This window comes from Anas platyrhynchos, chromosome Z (genome assembly GCF_047663525.1).
Source record: "Anas platyrhynchos isolate ZD024472 breed Pekin duck chromosome Z, IASCAAS_PekinDuck_T2T, whole genome shotgun sequence".
In the NCBI taxonomy this organism is placed as follows: domain Eukaryota; kingdom Metazoa; phylum Chordata; class Aves; order Anseriformes; family Anatidae; genus Anas; species Anas platyrhynchos.
Window position 1 is genome coordinate 28,574,498 of NC_092621.1, and position 17,123 is coordinate 28,591,620.

The window sequence follows — 17,123 nt, forward strand, 5'->3', positions numbered from 1 at the left end:
TGAACCGTCTGTGCAAGTGCAATTGGTTAGTATTAGTTGGATGGACTCATGTACCCCAAGGTTGTTAGACCTGAACATATACACGACCTTACACATGAACAGATAAACTGAGCATGAGCTACAGACACTGGACAGAGACATCCATTATTGAGTCCTGGAAAGTGGCTGGGTTGCCAGTGATAAGACAGACAATAGGCTGAAATGTATAACACTGCTGGGGGAGGTAAAGTAGAGATGAAGGCCATGTCCCCATTCTCCTTTTGCCTGTAATCAGGTAGATAAAGATCAAACTGCATCGTACACAATAAAGGTGCCAGTCATGCATGAAGAGCCATAATTACAGACCCTTGTGCTTGCGCAGAATTCATTTATACATGTATTTTTAGTCTTCCAAAATAATCCTGTGAGAAGACTGGCATGTCAGAGAAGGTAAGAACGTCACCTTTTCTTCTAGCTGCTGGTTGTGACGGAAGAGCACTGCAGACTAATATATTCAGTGAAGCTGGTTTTTCCATACCAAGTCGAGTGTTGTTTCTTGGGTTACACTTCTTTGGCCGAGTCAAGCATTTCCGGAGAGGACTGGATGTATTCATGCTTAGGCCCTGATCCTGCAATCTGATCTAACTGGGGGAGTTATGTCTTGTGCAAAGATGAAAAGCCCTCACAGGATCTCTGCCTAGGTGAAAAGGTCTGCCAGGGTAGAACTGATTGCAGAACTGGAACCAGCAGCTGAAAACCAAAACTGACTCAGAATACATCACTAGGAAAAAAAAAAAAACAGTCTTCAGAGGACCTTGAAAGCCCACTGCACACACAGGAAAATAATTTTTCAATGGTTTATTCCAAGTAACTGTTTTCGGAGTTTTCTATCTTTTCAGGCTGACATACTGTTTTTTATTAAAAATTTTTCAGTTTTAGTTTGGACAGTATTCCCCAAACTGTAGACAAAGCTGCAACCTGAGAAGATATTTTCCCTCTGCAAAATGGTCTGCAATTTTTCATTGTGGAAGGAGTTGTAGGCAATCCTGAGGTGGCTTGCAGAGAATATGATAAATTTGCAAGGCATACTGTACTTAGAGAAAAAAGATGGAAAAGTTCCTCCACGCTTATTTTCTCACCCATTTATAATCATTAGGCTTTAAATGCCCCATACATCTCTGTCATTTAGATAAGAGGCATTGATTGCTTAACTGCTGCACAGACATTTCATACACCTGGTTTTAGATGACATTTCAGGGGCAGAAAGAGAAGGAAGTACTGTAAAAAGTGTTCACAGTTTGCAATGTCAAACTTTATTACATAAAGTCATAAACAACCCCAATTAGTAGTAAGTAGGTTCATAGCCAGGGTTTTAAGCCAGTTCTGGCTTCATTAAATGTTTCCTGCAGTAGAGCAAGGCATTGGGATATATAAACTGAGCCCTGATTTATAATAAAACACAGTAAAGTTTTAGAAAAGCTTTGCTTTTCCTTCTGATTGATTTCTTGTCAAAGTCCAGCAAAGCCTGAGGAAGGGGTTAAGTAGAGGTCTTGAGGGACCACTTGACATCTGCTACACTTGTGACTTTTTGATCTTGTTTTTACTTTTTTTTTTTTTTCCCCTCACTTTGGGGGATGGCCTACAGTAAAGGCCATGTGTGCATACGTGTGTTTCCCAGAGATAGCCAGGGCTGGGAGGGGCACAGCAGCCAGGGGAGCAAAGAAAACAGCTCCTTGATGACAGATCAAATGAAGGCAAAAAAAGAGGAGAAGGGGGATTACATGCTCTGTAATCATGATAATGGGAAGGAAAACACTGAGGGTCTCAAGTGTGAAAGCCTTTGTCCAGAGGAATGTAAGCATCAAGGATGTTTGGATATTACAAACCAAAACTTCACCCGAGCCCCTGGGAGAGCAGCGTCAGCCTGCTCCTTCAAGTGATGTACCATCCTGAGTGGCCAGCCCTGCTTCATGTGGCACACAGTGCTGTGGCACCTGTGGGGAGGCCAAGGGAGCTCTGGGCACCCAGGCTGGGACCTGGGCACCCTGTGAGGTGGGTTGGAAGCTCAGGGTGGGCACACCTGGAGGTGACTCCAGATCTCTTAGAGGCCTTGTGGGGAAGGCTCTGGAGTCACCCGCTCATCTGACCTCCCACGCTGGTCACACTGGAGGATGTTTTCTACCATCTCTAACACTTCTGCCTACCCAACCCCGTGTTTCTTTTACAATGCCTTACTGGCCCTTCCAAGCTGCATTTCTGACAGTGAAAAAACATTGTGTAGGAGAAAACGTATCAATTAGCTGTCCACTGTACATTGCCATGGGGGCCACCTCCTCAGAGGCATCTGGCTTGCAGCATGGGCATTGTGGTCTCTCAGCCCCACAAGATGTTTTTGGGGCAGCCTCCCCCAGGCCCTGATTCTGGGCACCACCGCAGCAGCCTTTCCCTGGGGGGGTCTGCGATGCTGCCAAAGGGTGCTGCTGCTGCTGGACAGCTGCTGACTGTCTGCAGATGTCCCTATCAGGAAGAAAGGGCCTCTTTGGCTTTATTGGGTCACTTATTTGGCTTGCATAGTACCCTGGGTGAAGAGGAGTGCTAGCTTGCCTCTCCAGGCATGTTGGTTGTTCACTGTGATGTTTTGTGACTGAACAGCCATAGGTTAAACATTTATTTTAAGGGCTGTTTTCTCCTTTTTCTTTAACTTCCATTTTCACACTGACCTCCATTCCCACACCATACCTCAGTCATGAGCTCAGCCAAGCATTGCTCTCTACACTCCCCAAAACATGGGTGTTTAAAAGTCTGCTCAGATTTTAAGTCCAGACCGTCTCCAGGTCAGACATCAGGGATTTGCAGAGCAAATGAGGCCACCCTCATGTGAGAAGAAGGTCAGCTTCCTCCTGGTGATCTCACTTCATAGAGACAGCTATTTTCCAAGAAAGGGCGTACCACACTTTATTCTGTTGTGGAATGTCCCCAGCCCTCATGGCTGCAGCTGTGATGGACAGTCATGTTAAAGCTGCTCGCCTGTGTGCCAGCTTATGGAAGCTGCATGGGGACAAGTTTGAACTAGAAGTCATCTTGCTTTCATGTGCCATGAATTCCGCAAAGCTGGCGTCTCCAGTGATGACTTAAACTAATCTCACATAGTTTATGAGTGAAAATCCATTTACAATGAGAATGACCCCCACTGACCAAAAATTTAAACAAATGCCCTCCGTACGTACTTCCTACAGTGGGGATCAAGTTCCATACATATGATGTAAGCAGGCCTCAGACAAGACTCTCACCTACACACAGAGCAGAAATCATTTGCAAAGAAAACAGAAATGACAGCCATATGCACAGGACGTTTTATATGCTATGGCCAGGCTTGCAGACCCCAAGTAGGAGGATCTTCTGATCTGAAGATGCAATTGAAAACAGGTGCCCAACACGCCACACATAAAAAAGTATACAGGCAATTTGGGAGCTCTCTGGAGATTCTTTCAACTGCTGAAAATATGGAGACAACTTCCCAGACCCCGATCCTGTGTTTCCCCTCCAATTCCCCTGCTCCCCCTCCTCCCAGAAATGGAGGAAACTGCGAGGCCATGGTGATGCTGCCTTGTTTAGTAAAAGAAAATGTGAAAAAGATTAAGGCGGATCAATCAAAATGTCAGCCTGATCTTGAACTGTTGGAAAAGAAGCCTTGTTTTTATTCAAGTGTGTCACAAAGACCTGGGTGACCTTGTTTTGCAAGTGAAAACCTTTGACTGTGACATAGGCATGCTTCTTGTGTCCAGCTCTTATTTAGCAAATAAACTAAAAGTACTGCCTATGTTTATGGTAAACAACTGATTTGGTTCTACTAAAAAAAAATAATAAAAAAACAATTACAGCTGGATAATGTAGAACCAGATTAGGTTTCTTTTATATTTGTTGTCACCAAATGCTCCCAATCTTTCTGAGCTCTGAGGCTCGTTAAGTAGATGTTTTAAAATGGTGCAACAGACAACGCAGCTGTATTTCATTTGTAGATAATTGATGCAATACATGTAATAACCCAACTGGATATGTTGACTCATGAGCTAATTTAGGTGTAGATGTTACAGCACTTGTGCAGCTGGAAATGTTGCCATCACACAAATCAGTTGCAGATTAATGGAGTCAGGTCCCTGTCTGCACTAGGAAGAGATAAAAGGACACAGTCAAATATAAAAACAAGTTCTGAAGAGTTATTGTAAGTTTAAACAGTATTTGAGAATATTTTCCCGACCACAATGAATACTGTAATATAAACCTGGAACCACTTAACTATATGGTGATTTGGCAATTTTATATAGTCTATGTATAAAGTTGAGAACATGGGGAAGGTGAAAGGACCATGAATTAATGTTTAGAAGGTTAGGCAGAGGAGAGCAATTATACTCATGCTGTTGCTCTGATACTGAGTGATATCATGGAAAATGTCCAATAGGGTTCTTGGGTGATGGTATTTACTAACTACTGCTCCAGCACTTGCTGCTGTTTGGTGACAGAATCAAACAGTTATAAGATAGTGCTGGAGCCTGAGGGATAAGGGATTTTTTTTTTTTTTTTTTTTTACCCTCTGTAAGTTACCTGCACCCCTTGCCTCCTTTGCCTTATCTTTGAAAATAAGGTAAAAATGTTTGTCCATTTTCTAAATTCTTTGGTTGATCTGTGGTAGGATACAAATAAATACATAATTCTGTAGTACTGCTGTGACTATTCGTACCACTAACATTGTAGGAACATTTAAATACTGAATGTGCACAAGTGTATTCCCAGCCATTTAATTAGTAAGTCATTTTGTATACATCTCTTATGATCCTTATGTGTACTGCAGTGAACTTGATGCCAGTGATTAGCATGTCCAATGATATTTAATGGCTGTATCAATACCTAATTCAAAGAGGAAAAGGAAAATTGTGTCTGGGCTCCCGTGACTTGTGCCTCAAATCTGGGCTGTCTGATGCCTCATGAGGTATAAACACTGACACAACCTTTTCCTCTCTTAGGGGTGTTTGTAATATCTTTATCCATGGGCATCCCCTTAGGACTCATCAGTGTTGAGTGCAGCATATAGCTTTTGCTGTGTTTTTTTTTTTCCCTCTTTTTTACTGCCTCTTTTCCAAAAGTGTATGAAAACTTATTATACTGTAACCTCTACATATCAGTTAAAACTGAAAAACAGTGAAAGATAACGCTACTTGGAGGTACAAACAGACCGATGAATAGCTGCATATACAGGCAAATTTTCTGAGGAAACAGGCTAAAAAATGTTTTCGCAACTTGTTTACACTGAGTCAAATGTCTTTGCTGAACTTGTTTTCCACCCAATGCTGCTAGGTTCAACAATCATTTGAAAGGAATAAACTGCAAATATAAGTGGATTACGAAAAAGTTCTCAAGATATATATATTTTAAAATTTTATTTTATTTTTTTAAATGCTCCCATAAGAGAAAGTATTTGGGGTCTCTCTGAGTGTAATTTGCCGGAAAACAAAGTCCAGCTTTGAAATTATCAGTTCAGGTTGAATATTTTCGGACTAGCAAGAAAATGTTAGTCAAATGCTCTTGTGAAATGGAGACATTTCTATGTTTGGTGTCTGAGTCAGCAATTTCACAGCAATAGGTCTAATGCAATCTATGTATGGCTTTAGGGCATCCAATATCAATCACTCCTAAAGAATGTAATCACAAGTTTATTATGCAGTTGATAATATTTGCTTTGTGAACACAGAAGAAGAAAAAAAAAAAAAAAAAGAAACTCTTTTGCCTGGAAACGAAGTGCTAGGTATTACAATACACAGAATGAAATACAAAAATTTATAATCATAAACATATACTTGTACTACATTGCTTACCTTATCAATATGGATTTGTGTTTGCGTTTCTAGAATTATTGTTGGTTGAACATGTGGACTTAATTGCTGGTAGATAGAAGAAAGAATCTTAGTAAGAGTGGAGATAGGACACCTTGGGGTTAAATATTTCTGAAATGTAAATGGTGAAGTATGAGCTGTTATTTGAGGAAATCCTGCTTATTTGGCTGTCACCAAATGTGATATTATGAGAAGCAACATGTGTAAAGAACAATGGATGAAAAAGCATCCAATTCCATCCATACGGTAACAGTGGAATTGCTTCTCACATTTCTAAGCAGTTTGAAGAAATTGGGCTTTTCCTTGGATATCCCACGTCAGTTTAAGATGGATATAACTACAGATTTTTGTTGTATTATGGCCTTCCTTTTCCTTAGTTTTATTCCTCCAGTATAATTATAAGCAACTTCTTTGACTGAAGTATGTTGCTGAGTTGTTGTTTATTGCTGTTTATACAATCTGGAAAGGAAAAGTAGCATCTGCTTAAGTCCCGCTGTACTTTCTGAGAATACTTAGGTGACCAGGTGAAGCACAAGATGAAGCACAAGAATGGAGATTTTAAGGAGCACTCCAGAGAGGTCAAAAGGGTGGGTAACACTATGAGTTATAGATATGCAGCAACTGGCCTTAACCTGAAACCATGTTAGGATGACTGGTGTGTGTAGAATCACATCAGTTCCAGAACATGGAGTTCAACTCCATGATGCTTCAAAGCAATGGTTTCTATTTCAATGCAAATTTGACAATGATAGATGTTAATCACACTCCTTAACGAAGAACCAGAGGCATAAAAGTGAGTAGTGTGGCATATGAATCCCATAAAATAGAAGAGAACCACATACAGTAAGATACACCTAACTGCTCAGGAAACCAATCAACACCTTTAAAATGTGGCTACATGGTAGCATACAATACTTCAAATTTAGCAGAGTTTGCAGTGAAAACAAGAAGAAAATAAGTTTCACAGAAATTCAAAAAACGCATTTTACAACTGCAGAAAAAAAAATAGAACAGAATTAGACCCAGGAATAAGGTAGTCTTGATGATAACAAAAGTGTCAAGAATAGAAAATACTAGGTCAGGTCTGAAAGGGAAATCTCTCTCTTTCTTTTTCTTTTTATTCTTTTTTTTTTCTTTTTCCCTTTTTTCTTTTTTTTTTTTTTTCTTTTTTCTCTTTTTTCTTTTTTCTTTTTCCTTTCTCTTTCCTCTCTCTCTTTATTTATTTATTTTTTTTTCCACTGAACACTGTTGAGGGAAAAAATATTTGCATTAAGCCTGATCTTGAAATGGTTTAATTTACTTGCCCAATTTCAGACATGAGTAGTCTCACTGACTTCAGAAAAAGGGTAGTCCTGCTGAGATCAATGGCAGTGCTCACATATATAATGTTAAGTACATGCATGCGTCTTTTCAGCACCCAGATCTCAAACGCCTACCAGAGAAATAAATATACCAGGAAATGAATATCAAAGTCTAGAGAGAAATTCTTGTCCCAGTCCAAGATGAGCATTCAGGAAATGGACACAATAGTTCATCTGTGGTACATTTTATCACTTCAGGAATATGTAAGTGGAATCACTTCTGGAAAATGCAGGAAGATTACAATGCAAGGTGTAATGAAATGACAGACTATGAGTCTTTCTTTCCCTCCAATCACATGGTAGCTGAGATCATCAAATATTTCCCAAATATCTATGTGAGTGGGATTGTAGGTGAAGTTAAATGTTTATGGGCTCAGAATTGTCCAAAGTTCTCATTTTATTTCAATATGAACTCATGTTACATCTGTTGAAAATTCTACTGACAGTCCCATACATGTAATTTATGACATTTCCTATCAAGATGTTTAGCTGAATTAGAAACACTTGTGAAGAAGCCCGTCTGCAGGCAGTTAAAAAGCATTTTTGTAGCAGAGGTGAGGGCTGTTGAGGCAACAAAGATGGGTTCATCTTACTTTTATTCCAGTGGCTGTTGATCAAGCAATTGCACCATAAACTGTTTACAGCTGTGGCTTTTGTTACGGTGACAAAGAGCATGTTTAAGGGTAGACAGAAAGCTATTTTGTATGTTAGGTCACAAAGACCGTGCAGTTTACACACCAAACAGCTCAAAACATATTTCTGCAACATCCAGGCTTTTTGATGAAGTGGCACTGATTTGTTCTCTCTTCTTCCTCATTTACTTTACTGAGCCAGTTACCTGTATGTTTGTCCTAATTTCCTAGTTCAATGCAGTAGATACCATGATGATGATATGTCTCGTGGCTTATAGGCTTGGTTCTAGTTATGTAAGCAATTATATTTAAATGGATAAACTAAAATTAAAGATATCCATTGACTTGAAGAACATTATTATTTACCTAGTGTGGGGAATGTACTTGTATCTGCAGTGACACCAAAATAGAGAATATGAATCACTAAAATTCATCAACCAGAGAATTTTTAAAGATCAAACAGCTTATTTATCTGCCCAGACAGAGATTTGGCTGTCTGTTTTTGCATGGTTTCCTTATAGATTTATTCTGTATCTCATCTTCAGAGACAAGATAATTTCACAGGTACATGGTGAGAAATGGCTTCCTTGGAAGCACGAAGCATTGCATGCCTGCCTTCCCATTGTCTTTGGGTGCAGAAACAAAGTCTGGAGACTCACACTGAAATAGTCCTTTTGCTCCTTCTGTGTTACATGGGTGTGCAATGGGACACAAACTAAATTCAATTTACATTTAACTATCTAAACCAGCTATCTGCTGTAAGTCTGTAGTCTACTTTGACTCCATAATTAGATAAGCAGCTCCAGAGATTCCCTGTCTTCAGATGAAATTTACTGCCCTCTTGAGGTATTTATTTATCTTTCTCCTCCAAGAACTGAGAGAGCTTAAAAGACCTCATGCCCTCATGTAGGAAGTTTGTATCAACAATAGCCAGCTGATGTACCTTGTCACACGAAGGAATACAGGCTACATCCTTTGGAAAGAAAAAAAAAAACAATGCTCTTTCTGCACAGCTCTAGTAGAAAGTGCAGTAAAACCAACCCACAGCAACCTGGGTTCTTCCGTTATGACACAGCCATATGGTGTTTCTTTATGTCATGGTGTGCCACCTCTCAGTGGGATACTCTAGATCCGTTTCCAACAAAACAATTTAGGTAACACAAAATCTGTGCTTATCCTTATTAGGACATCATCGACCTGCGCACCTTCTGCATACTTCAGGATCCATGTCTTCTGGAAAAGGGAGTCAAAAACAACAATCTGGAATAAATGGGTTCATGGAAAATTTTGTCTGTAAAATTACCAATCACAGCCCTGAAGGAGCTGATAAGGACCTGCTTTAGCCTGGCTCTTATCTTATGTTCTGCTGCATTATTACCTGTGAACATTACTTTGACTGCATCCTAATTAGAGTTGCCTAGGTTTATTCCACCTGTACTATAGAAGGCAGCAGTCAGGCTGGATGATACTTTCCTTGAACTTGTTTTTTGAAAAGTGTGATTTCTCTGGCCCAAAACATTACAACCTAGTCTCAAAACTGTTTAGAATATCGTATGTCCACCAAAATGTTAGTAAATTATCTGAGTAGAGATAAAGTCCTTCTACAGAATACAGTAGTATTTCAGAGACTTTGATTCTGCTCATTTTCCTGCTGTTTTCAGAGGTTACTTTAAAGTCTATTTCCAAATTAAACACTTCAGACTTTGACTCACGGAAGCGTACATTTGACAGGGGTAGTCAGTTTAGATACATGCACGACCATTAGTATCATAGAAGTCGTGCTCTAGGTATTTGGAAGAGACACTAGTAGTTTATATATATGTTTCCTGTATTCAGATATTTACATGTTGAACCAGAGAGAAGAGATACTTTTTTTTACTCTTTTTTTTTTTTTTATTTTGCACAAAAATAAGTGAGATGTTGGCTAAAAATGTATTGGGATCCCTGGTTAATACTCCTTAGATTAAAAAACAAAACAAAACAAAACAAAAATAAAACGCCTGCAGATGAGTATAGAGGAAACCTACCATGAGATAAAGATATCATGGGAACCTTCCACTAATCAAAATCTTCTGTGAGTGCCATATTAAGACGCTTGCTTTAAGAACAAAACATATGGTAGAAACCTCAAGGAGATGAGTCCTTTAGCTTACCACCAACACAAGTGTAAAATGCTCCTGATTCCATCATGGATTTAAGTAATGCTTGTGTACGGTGTTTCATTCACTAGTAAACATGGTGATTTGTGAGGCATGACTAATGTGTCCCTGGAAAGTTCCAGCATGAAATAAGACTAGGTGCGAAAGCCTGTCAGGGTCCACAGAGATATGATTTAAAGGGAAGTGCTCCTTGAAAATGTGAGGATGAGTGTTACTAACTTAATCCATATGGTATCTTCTCCTCCGAAATATATGGATTGGAAGTAGGACAGAAATGCATGAAGCAGACATCAGTCATTGTCTACAGATGATATTTCTTCCATGAATTTACCAGTAAGAGTTGCCATGCTGTGTTTAAACATTTGTACAATAGATTAGTGTCCAAAGATGAAAAGCAAAGGAGCTACCCCACCTTTACTTCCAGCTGCACACAACCTTGGCAAATTTATAAAGGCACTTGCTACACAGCAATGCATAGTAACATTTGTAGCTCTGTATCATTAGTAATAGAAATAACCCAAGGCTATGTGTCTGGGTCAATTCAGCAGGGCAGGAAGGTAGCTTTCTGCCACCAATGCTATTATATAAGTAAATGCACGAAATAATTTTCTGTAGTTTGTCACTTTCATTTGAAGACTGATGGCTGATATAAGCAGAGTACTGTCTACTCTGATTTTCCTTGGATGATCCTAGATTTTCTACTGTCAGCAAGAACACACAGTGTATATAATACTTAAAATCTAAGCTAAATGTAAGTTGTACAAGAGACACATAAACCTGTATGAGCACTGAAACAAAAGATATCCCCCATTCAGCAGACAGTCTTGGGAGACACTTAGCACTGGGAAGAGCACTGAAATCATTTGGTTAAATCCTCAAAGATGGCACAAGTTAACCCTGAAGCTAAGCTTTGTTACTGAAAGGCATACAGAATGTTAGTTCATGGAACAACTGAAAGAATAAGTTCTGTTTTTTCTGAGACATGATATGGACTGGGCTAGGGAAGCTTCCTTTGACAAGAGTGCATGAAGAAGGGATAGGGATAGGGATAGGGATAGGGATAGGGATAGGGATAGGGATAGGGATAGGGATAGGGATAGGGATAGGGATAGGGATAGGGATAGGGATAGGGATAAGCAAAAGGGAGCCTTAACTCTGATGCTTAAGTCCTTGTCTATTTTCTGCTACAGCTTTTCCATCTGATGGGAAAAGACTGTACAGCAAGGCTGACATTTTTCTGTAAGAGTAGGTGTAGGCTTGTGGTTTAACCCAGCAGGCAGCTAAACGCCACACAGCCATTCACTCACTCTCTCCCACTCCCTATTGGGATGGGGAAGAAATATTAATAACAAAAAAAAGGGGGGGGGGGGAATTTTGGTTGAGATAAAAACAGTGTAATAAGACAGAAAATAAAGGGGTAATAATAATAACAATAATAATAATGATAAAAGAACATACAAAGCAAGTGATGCACAGTGCAATTGCTCACCACCCAATGACCAATGCCCATACAGAATATGAAATTCTTTTGAACCCCAAGGCAGTCCTTTAAATAAATCATAAATGCAATAGACAAATAGTTCCTGGCTGTATCAAACCAAGGCAGTGTAATTTTTAGAGTGAAAGCATGTTTGGATTGGAGTAGGTAAAATTTCTTAAAGTACAAACAACAAAATTTTCAAAGTAGATTTAACATATTTCTATTTCTACTTTTCTTCTTACAGACTGCAAAAATCACACCCAATGCAGAGTTGTTAAAAAAAAGCAAAATCAAATTCATGCAGCTACATCATGGCAATCTCACACCTCAATAGTGTTTTTCTGCCTGGAATTAAATATGTCTCTAATCCAGGAGTGCAAAGGGCTTCCTGTGGATAGTGAAAGAGGGACAGCCTATTATACTTCACTTGACAGCCTATTATACTTCACTGCAGATAGGTACAATGCATGCTAAAGGTACATAAGACACAGCATTACCACATTTCCATTTTCAAGCTTAGTGCCTTCAGATGCCATGGAGTGAGTGAGGGACCGGGAGCTGAGGACACCTGTTCAGGAGCAAGTTCTAAGTAACAGGCAAAGTGGCAAGGGCCTTGTGGAAATAACCTACCTATTTTCTTGTCCTTTAATTCAACTCTCCCCTCCCCCCCCCCCCCCCCCCCCACCGCAGTAGCTTCCCTTTCATCTGTCCTCTGTATGCTCTTTTCTTTGATATTGACATTTTATTTACTTTAGACCAGAGGACAACTGAAACAGGCCATGCAGCACTGCTGTCTCAGAAATTTGAAGTCCCACAGATCTCAGTGTAAATGACCGTGGCTGTATAGAATCAGCAATATTTAGGAATAAGCTATGCTGATATTTTCTTGCTGTCTGTACAGTGAAACAGGAACAGATGTAACATCTGTTTCCTCATCCACTGATGTTTCCTTGTTTTACGTAGCTAAAATAATTTCACCTAAAATGATAAATGGAGCTGCTACATTGAGTCAAGCTGTAATGGTGCCACGTTTTGCAATTTTGTGATTCACTCTTGGCACATTGATCCTAGATAGAATGTGAGGGAAAAGATGTAATATTTGTACCATGGATAAAAAAACATCAGGACTTAAGAGGATATTCATAATATGTTGAAAAGGTGGAATAAAAGGTACATGTTGAGAAGTTACCTTGACAATTGACCTCCCTTGAAAATAACACATTTTGGTATTTTCTTCTGAATTGGAGAGCTGTAACAGTAAATTTTTATTTATTTATTTATTTTCTCTCAGGCAATCACAGGCTGTTTACCTTTCAGTGTGGTATGGTGAACATCCGCAAAACAACTGAAAACACTTTATAGAAGCAACAACCTGTTGTGAGCTGCTCCTGGAGCAGCAGTAAAATAGGTATGATATTTTGGAAATGTGAACCGCACCACAAGCATGCCCAGAGATTTTTAAGTGATTTTTTTCCCTGTGGGTCATACTTGAACCGATGCCTCTGCAAGTTATTTAGGAGGACTGCAATGGTGAAGGTTTCAGCTATGAGATTTGGGATTTATTCTTTGTGACCATCATGACCTCAGTATCTTTCTCCTAAAGAAAAGGGTCTGTCACTGGCTCACTGAAGTATCAAGGTCCAGGCACTTTGGTAATACAACCTTCTTTTGCTCATGGAATACACTTCTATTCTTCATCTTTACTTTGTCTTGTGACAATGAGCTCTGAAACATAATTATGTACTGGATGACAAAGTACCTGAATTTGTCTGCTTTAAATCCAGTAACTTGTTACTGTGCTATGTGGGGAAAAAAAAAAAAAAAAAAAAAGAATGATTTTTCCCCAATCATTTCTTTAAACTCTTCATGATATTTATCACTGGATCTGGGCCATCTCCTGCCTTCAGCATTCAACCCCTTTCCACTGAAGAGTCTCAGCACATTGTGGGTTTTTCCTCTTGCAGAAGCTGTCCCAAGTCTTTGATCATGCATGCTGAGGTTTTTAGGCTCTATGTCTTGAGGCATGAGCCACCATTTGAACAAAAGGGCATCCTCCGTGAGAGGGTTTCTCTTCTCTCCCGCAGCAGGTGAATAACGTCAAGTCACAGCAAACTGTTAATAGGTTCCACCTTGGCCCTCACTGAAAACTGATTGGTTTCGATTTCCTCCCATCTACATTCTGGACCAAACGAACAGTGTTTCTTGTGTGTGGTTAGTGTTTAAGGCTTCATTGTGTACATGGCCTTGAAAGATATATTTTTATAGGTAAGCACCTCATAAAATATTTTTCTGAAGACATTTATCAAGAGAGACTTTGAAAATCTGTAAGGAAATGGGAAGGAGAAGGTGGGGGAAGTACAACATGTGCTTTTCAGCTGCCACAAAGCCCTGCAGCAGCAGCCTTCATGTGAGAGGCGACACTTTGCACATTACAACAGGGAATCAAAAGATTTATACTCAGCACTCCATATATATAGCTCTCCACGGCATCATTTTGAAAGGGTGATTATTGGTTTGACATGAGAGAATATTTTACAATAAATGTTGAAAGTTCTCTATGTACATAGCAATAATCACCTGATGCTGCTTTTTCTTACTGCATGGATTTTAATAATAAATAATAGTAATAATGATAGTTAGGTTCTCTAAAATTATCCCATTTGTTTTCTAAGAACCCCCAGGGGCTGGTATTTATCACTTGATGTGTATGCTCTCTGCTCCTCTCCCTCTGCTTATGTATGCATATAAAAGAGGCACAGACATATGAAATGTGCTTTGCTTAATTTGACAGCAGCTCTGTTTATTATTATTTCCCTGAGCTGTGGTAATTGTAGTTCAGTTGAGCAATTATTAAAACAGAAGCCGTAACTCCCCTGTTAGACTTCTCACTGGGATCCTCCATTTTCTACCCCCAGATGCCCAATGTGTTCAAAAGCAAGGCACTGACTGTGGAAAAGATGACAGGTAGCACCTCCTAAATTCTAGTATTAGTCAAGAGTCAGAGCACCCATTGAGTTTAGACAGGAGCAGTTGATGAATGTGCTCTTTATACTTCTGTTTACGTGGTAGCTTGTGCTAATTAGAGACTTTCAGCACATGTGAAGTGGGAAGAATTGTAGAAGAAATCCCTCCTCCCCAAAACAACAACAACAACAACAAACAAAACAAAACAACCAAAACAAACAGATGAGGATTTAGATAGCAGAGTGAAAGGAAAAGGTCTGATGTTGGGATGTATTACTGCATGGTATCTCAAAATGTAGCGTGATTTTATACAGAAAGGTTGCTGTTCTTCTTCTAATCTGAAGTGTAGACAACATAAAAGTTTCTTTCCCTCCTTTCCTGAACTATTAAACTTATGTATGAACAAGATGATTTGGGATAAAAAATAGGACTGGTCTTAACTAGTGCTACTTTTTGAATTAAAGTCTTCAGAAGTATTTTTTTTTCCTAAATTTTGCACTTTTTTCCCCCCCCCTCTTTCTTACTCTTAAGAAGAAAAGAAGCAAACAATTCTGAAATACCACTGGAAAAATGAAGTGCAGAAGAGCTGGTAAGCACAGATCTAAGTTTGCAAGTAGCTGAAAACCTGTCAAGTTTCCTGCAGTTGTTTGTGCAAAAGACCTCCCTGGTAAAGCCAAGACTTATGGAAGACCTGATGTGCACCCCAGCTACCACCAAATTTTCAATGAAAAAAGTTCTTGTACAAGCCAACTTGCTGCTGCAGTTGCCATGGTCTGCCCTCCCACACAGTCTGCATTAAGTGCAGTATGGCTGTTCATTTCTTGCCCCCAGAAAGCAAAGAGCAATGGGAAGTCCATTGACTTACTTTCTCCCACCCCATACTCTGAATCTTCACATTCTTCACAGAATCACAGAATCATCCAGGTTGGAAGAGACCTCCAAGATCACAGAATCCAACCTCTGGCCTAAGACTACCAAGTCCTCCACTAAACCATATCCCTAAGCTCTACATCTAAACGTCTTTTAAAGACCTCCAAGGATGGTGACTGAACCACTTCCCTGGGCAGCCCATTCCAATGCCTAACAAACCTTTCAGTAAAGAAGTTCTTCCTAAGATCCAACCTAAACCTCCCCTGGCACAACTTTAGCCCATTTTCCCTCATCCTGTCACCAGGCACATGGGAGAACAGACCAATCCCACCTCACTACAGCCTCCTGTAAGGTACCTATGGAGTGCAATAAGGTCACCCCCGAGCCTCCTCTTTTCCAGGCTGAACAACCCCAGCTCCCTCAGCTGCTCCTCGTAAGACTTGTTCTTCAGACCCCTCACCAGCTTTGTTGCCCCTCTCTGGACACACTCGAGCACCTCCATGTCCTTCTTGTAGCAAGGAGCCCAAAGTTGAACACAGTACTCGAGGTGCGGCCTCACCAGAGCTGAGTACAGGGGGACGATCACCTCCCTAGCCCTGCTGGCCACACTGCTTCTGATACAAGCCAGGATGCTGTTGGCCTTCTTGGCCACCTGAGCACACTGCTGGCTCATATTCAGTGGACTGTCAACCAATACTCCTAGGTCCTTCTCCGCCAGGCAGCTTTCAAACCACTCATCTCCCAGCCTGTAGCACTTTTTAATTTTTTTTTTTTAATTTTATTTTTTATTTTCTTGCAGGCTTTTGGCCTTGGCTTGACACAGCCTAGCTCACTGCAGAAGACTGGCCTCACCTGATAGCAGATGTCCAAACATTAATCTTCTCCCTGCTTTCTATAAGAAAAATAATGCACAGTGTAAATCACCAGCTCCTCTTATTCAAAACCCAAAGACAGCTTGACTGGAAGCTCACTGGAGCAAGTGCCATCTTCCTGTTCTATGACGGTACAGCACTAAGTAAAAGAGAACTATGACCTGTTGTTAGGGATTTCCTTGGGTCAAGAGTCAGTATCAAGTAAAGAAATAATGATGGCACCAAATCTCTTGTCATCAGATCAATATCAGATAAGAATAAAATTAAACAGAAGCTCCTCTTTCTCACCCCTTTTTCCTTGTGTGCATCTCTTTGTCCTTGGACTTTTTTATTTTTTTACTAAATATTTTTTATTACTTTTTTTTCCCATGTACCACATGCATTTTTTTCACTCCTTTGCAGTTTTTTCTGTACCTGTGTCTTTCTTGTAGAGTTTTTCTACAACCCTTTAATCTTCTGAGAGTTCCAATCACTAACATGGTCTTCTTGTACATTTTTTTCTGGTGGGTAGCTCATGTGCCTCCAGAGATTGGAAGTTTTCTGTCTCTATTCTTAATTTTATTCCACCAAATCAGCTGGGTGGTGGTGGCACTAATTTATAATTTGTTTACAGGTTGCACCTTCTGCCTATTACATTTGAGAAGAAAGCAAAAGAGCCAAGTAGTAGGGACAACTCTAGTTCAGGTCAAAGTTGTTCTGTGGTCCTCCAGGTTTTGTTTATTATTCAGTGATCCCACAAATAAAACTGACACTGAGGGTAGAGGCCAGCAGCATTCTTTGCACAAGCCATTACGCACTTGACTGGCCAGCTTGCAAGTGAGTTATGAGCAGTGCTGGTCACAGCAAGTGCTTTTCAGGGTAAGGTGCTGAATGCAGTAGTCTCATCAGATCATTTTAGATATATGCTGACATAGCTGG

General features: G+C 40.0%; 1 long non-coding RNA gene across 1 annotated transcript; it reads left to right on the forward strand.

Moving 5' to 3' along the window:
* The first annotated feature begins 13,603 nt into the window (after nt 1-13,603).
* LOC106014572 (uncharacterized) lies at nt 13,604-16,473 on the forward strand. The gene is made up of 3 exons (XR_005261497.2): nt 13,604-13,764; nt 14,995-15,052; nt 16,133-16,473. It is a non-coding gene; the product is annotated as an uncharacterized lncRNA (long non-coding RNA).
* Nucleotides 16,474-17,123: the final 650 nt, after the last annotated feature.